This window comes from Xyrauchen texanus, chromosome 37 (genome assembly GCF_025860055.1).
Source record: "Xyrauchen texanus isolate HMW12.3.18 chromosome 37, RBS_HiC_50CHRs, whole genome shotgun sequence".
Classification (NCBI taxonomy): Eukaryota; Metazoa; Chordata; class Actinopteri; order Cypriniformes; family Catostomidae; genus Xyrauchen; species Xyrauchen texanus.
In genome coordinates this window covers 22,811,569-22,817,173 of record NC_068312.1, presented here as the reverse complement: position 1 = coordinate 22,817,173, position 5,605 = coordinate 22,811,569, and positions in this window count along the sequence as shown.

The following is a 5,605-nucleotide window of genomic DNA, read 5'->3' as shown; positions in this document are numbered from 1 at the left end:
GAGAAAGAAAGAAACGTCTCGATCGAAGATTAAACAGTCAAGCAGGATTTGAGAATAAAACACAAACAGAAAGCAGAAATTCATTGCAAGGGGGATGAAAAGCTTGTGTATATTATTGTGTTTGGACAGAAAGTTCTGAATGTGATTACAGCGTGACAAGGGGTGTTAAAAAAAAACTCTTATTTTGATTTATAGTCTTGCATTTCCACCAGTGTTTTTGTAATTAAGATGAGTATTTGAAGGGAATTGCATCACTGCATTTGGTGATGGCTGTGAGTGATATGCAAGCCTTAAAATATTAGCCACCCTCTCATATGCTGTGAACAGTCAGTGTTTGTGTACGTTGAGGGGGCCGAAATGTCAAATAATTTGGTGCGTTTAGGGCTATTATCATGCTGCTGAAAACTATTAATTCATCTCCCCCCTCCTCCCCCATAATTCCATTCGTTGGCAGGTCCGCCACACTCTGCTCAGATGTCACGGTAATGGATGAGTCCATTAGGTGCCACAGGCAGGGGAGGTAATCGCTCAGAGTAAACTGGTTAAAAAGGGCCAAACTGTCACCAAACAACTTAAGCTAATAGCATCACCACTTTACTTGGTGAAATGTGTTTAACAGTCTCTCTCTTTCACTCGCTCGCTCACTCGTCCTCCTTCCATCCCTCACCATATTGTTCTGCCATCTTCCTTTTTAGCCTCTCTGTGTCATATTCTCCTTTCTCCACTCCATCCCTTCTGCCGTTTTGCCATGTAACTCTGTCGTTTCTTGGGAGTGAAGTAGCTATAGAATATTCAGTCTCTTCTGATGAACTGACATTTCCTGTCAACGTTTGAGTGTTATTGCTGGACTTTAGGGTGAGACAGGGTGCTGAAACATTGTGTGTGTTCTGTAATAAATAACAAATCCATCATCATTCATCAGTGTACAAAGAGAAGCCAAACATTAAACAGAACTTTATACAAAATGTTACACTTTAGGCCTACTGAATAAGCATTTGCAAAAAAGACCTCATGCTGTGTTTGCACATGTGCAAAGGTTTAGTTATGTATCTGTGAGTTTGTGCATGCTCACTTAGAACTGGGGATATATATCAGCATACATCATAATGCACATACAATGAATATTTGAAAAATAGTATGTAAAGTGCATTATGCAATGATAAATATAGCAGATACTACAATGCTGTATTATTTTCACATGACCACATATGCATGTTTAATTGAACTAGCAGCCTTCAAGTGAAAGTGAAGATTTGTAGTAAAAAAAGGACATCAATATTTTTTCTATTTCTCACCCACACCTGTCATATCGCTTCAGAAGATATGGATTTAACCACTGGGGTCGTATGGATTAATTTTGGGCTGCCTTTATGTACATTTTGCATCTTTACATTTTTATCACCATTCACTTGCATTGTATGGACCTACAGAGCTGAGAATTATTATTATTTATATAATTTTTTCAGTAAATGATGAGATCATTTACATTTTTAGGTTAACTATTCCTTTAAGGAAATAGTATACATATTTTTTCATAGGGTGTAAATTTGTGAGTCAAAACAAGGTAATTAAGACTCAATTACACTTCCTTGCATACAAACTTAATTGCTCTCTCTTTCTGGCCATTTTAAAACCACCCACGATCTGTTACTGGTAGGTATCTTTAGTCTAGTAATCAATGCACTTTATGACCAGGCTCATCCCTGAGTCTGGTCTTTGTATGTAATTATCATTGTGTAATTAAGATTGCATTAATAAAGCTAAGTATTGCTGTTTATTTTAATTGAGTCACTTATAGTTCTGCCCTTGGCTTCATCAGACTATGTATGTGCCCCCACAAGCTGAACCATTATTGTGGTAACTTTATATAGTGGTAACTTTTTTTTTCTTTCTTTCTTTTTATGTCTGTTTCTACTCTTACCTTGTTTTATATTCTGTGTCTCACTTCATGTTCTGTGTGCACTTGCTTGAATGAAAAATAAGAACGAAAGAAAAAAGTACACTTGGCAATAAAGCTAATTCTGATTCTGATTCTGGTAGGATGTTTTTAGCCCTCCTGTATCTCTTCCCTATATGATTCTTCTCTCTCTTTACTGCTTATCCAGCATTAGATGTTTCCGGCTCTACATGACAGAGTTTCTTTTAAAGGAGCTGTAAGCGATTTTGTTTATGGAAAGGTGTGCAAAAAGTGTTCTTACTCCCTGAAAGTCACCACAAGACTCTATGGGAATGCACAAAATGATTGACAGGTCAAAAACATCATTGTCGGTGGACACATTTTTATTAGCTGTTTACAGTGTTGTAGTTGCAGTGAATTATTGAGGCTTGCTGCAATTGTTAAGCCATGTTGTTCATAACAGTTGTCTGCTGAGGGCGCTATTTTGCTGCTGTTTTTTTTTAAACAACATGGTTTCAGCATGGTACTTTTTGTCCTTTTGAACAATCTCAAACTTTATAGGCTGATAAACACTGCTGAAAGAAATCAGCATAATCACCCTTCAATCAGTGAGCTGATCTCATTCAAAGGAGTGTAAACATAAACAAACCTGCTGTAATGTTTGCCACATGGTTCTGATCGCAGACCTGCATGAGTTACCACTATAATGCTAATACAAATGACTCCAGCTCTCAGATTAAAAGGCTGTTTAACACTGGTGAAGTCAGAGGAGTACTTATAGTGCAGTGAACATATTTCTGCCCACAGATAAACAGTAAATATACAGCAAACAGGCGGATATGAAATAATGCGCATATTTATCATATTTACTTCATGTGTGTTTTACAAGTGTTCACAGAATTTTTTTAATTATTACCTGAAGACATGCAGTTCAGAATGTCTTAAAGGAATAGTTCCCTACAAAAATGAAAAATCTGTCATCGTTTACTCACCAGCATGTTGTTCCAAACAGAACACAACAAAACATTAAACAAATGAAAGTGAATGGTGTCCACAGATGCAAAGCGGGATTTTCAGTGAATAATGACTTGTATTTCCTTATTTTCCTCACACAGAGCCGTCTTGTGGCACAGAAATTATTTTGACTACTTTTATGATGCTATAATTGTTTTTTTTTTCTTCTTCTTTTTTTTTTTTTTGACATCTCCTGGTTCCCATCCACTTTCATTGTATAGAAGAAAGAAGCTTGGACATTCTGCTAAATGTGTCTTTTGGTGTTTCACAGAAGAAACAAAGTCATACTGGTTTGGAATGAAAGGAGTGTGAGTAAATGATGACATTTTCTTTTTTAGAGTGAACTATCACCTAAGACAGACCCACGATCAGATCCAGCATTATGTTATTTGAAATGGCTAGACCTGACCTGCATGCTTTATTAGATCTGTGTTAAAGTTTTAGTGTTACTGATTTGATTGTGTTCCTGGTCCTATTATTCAGATGCCTCCATGTCAATTTATGTTCAAATTTCCCAGACTTCACTGCTGTTCTCTTTCTGCAGGACAGCTTTGGGATAAAGGAGAGATGGTGTTTGGGTTAAGTTTGTGACTGGTTGTTTGTTTTAACTTTTGTTTTTGTTTTATAAAGCTTTAAAGTACCAAAAGGGTTATTTTTGTTGGAGTATAAATATCAGTCTTGGAAATCTTGAATGATACTGAAGGAAAGAAACCAAACAGCACACACACACACACACACACACACACACACACACACGTTGTGTTTCCATGTTTTATGGGGACTTTCCTTAGACATAATGGTTTTTATACTGTACAAACTTTATATTCTATCCCCTAAACCTAACTCTACCCCTAAACCTAACCCTCACAGAAAACTTTCTGCATTTTTACCTTTTCAAAAAACATAATTTAGTATGATTTATAAGCTGTTTTCCTCATGGGGACCGACAAAATGTCCCCACAAGGTCAGAAATTTCGGGTTTTACTATTCTTATGGGGACATTTGGTCCCCACAAAGTGATAAATACACGCTCACACATACACACACACACACACACACACACACACACACACACACACACACACACACACACACACACACACACACACACACACACACACACACACACGTACACAAACACATGTTGGTGCAGCTATCATTATTAGACATAATGATTTTTATACTGTATGAACTATAGATTCTATCCCTTAAACCTAACCCTCACAAAAAAATTCTGCATTTTTACATTTTCTAAAAAACACTGTTTAGTAAGATTATTTGCCATTTGAATTATGGGGACACTACAAATGTCCTCATAAAACCACATTTATAGCATAATACCTTGTAATTACCAGTTTGTAACCTAAAAAAAATAATGCCTTCTTAAACATCAAAAACCAAAACACACACACATAGACACAAAGTAAAGTGATTGTGTGTGAGTGTGAGTTGTGTGTGTGTGTGTGTGTGTGTGTGTGTGTGTGTGTGTGTGTGTGTGTGTGTGTGTGTCTGAGGGGTCTTAGAGGGCTTCTGAATTTTTTTTCTCTCTAAATACTATCGGTCAGTGTCAGAAAGCACATGTTCTGTGTGTTTCAATAGCCTGATTTCTCAGTTTGCCTTTCATAAAGGCATATTCAATTTCTCTCTTCTTTTAAACAGCAGCCTTCTGTTCCCTTGCCTCCTCTCTTAAAGCATTCACACGTCAATTAAAATTCTGTCATCATTTACTCACCCCCATGTTGTTCCAAACCTGCATGACCTACTTTTTACCAATGAACACAAAAGGAGATGTTAGGCAGAATGACAGCCTCAATCACCATAAAAGAAAAAAAAAAAAGAAGCAATAAAAGTAAATGGTGACTGAGGCTGTCAATCCATAGCAACGTCCTTTTGTGTTCCAAATAAAGAGAGACCTACAGATTTTCAACAAAATGAGGATGAGTAAATGATGACTTAATATTCATTTTTTGGGTAAACTATCCATTTAAGTCCTTCATGCCCTGACCATCCCTGTTAATCTGCCTCTCTCATTCACTTCATCTCTTATCATCTGCCAGTTTTTCTGTAACCAACAACAGATCATTCTTTGCTCTCCAGCCCTCCTTTACTTCTACCCTATCACCCTTCTCACACTGTGTAGAGAGTGCTGCTTGTCTCTGATCATTGAGGAACTTATGGTTCTCTCTCTCTGATGAGGTGTTGTATCATAAGTGTTCTGTCTCTCAGGAGACCGGAATCTTGGATTTGGTGATGATGTCAGAAAAGGTTTTGGAATGCTAGTGTCTGAATAGATTCAGAGAATCGGAACTTTGAGTGTTAACATCCTTGGATATCTTTAAATCTATCACTCATGAAATAATGCATGCAGCATTTGGCTGCCTTTGAGGTTGCAGGACTAGAAGGTAGAGCAATGATCAGTCACTCTTGTTGGATTTAATTTTTAACAGTTCCTAAACAGTGTTGTCCTGTTAGTTTGGTCTGGCCTTTGTTTGGTCTGGGAAAAGCTTCAGAATTCAGAAATTACTTTCCAGTCCAGCAATACCATTTATTGAAACTAAGCTCTAATTCTGAACTCAACTTTGATTTTAGATTGATTTGGTGTTGGAAGATTTTAACACCATGTCAGTAAAGCATATTATGTGTTCAGAAGCTTGGACCTTGCGCTTCACTTCATATTGAATTAATAGGGAGGAA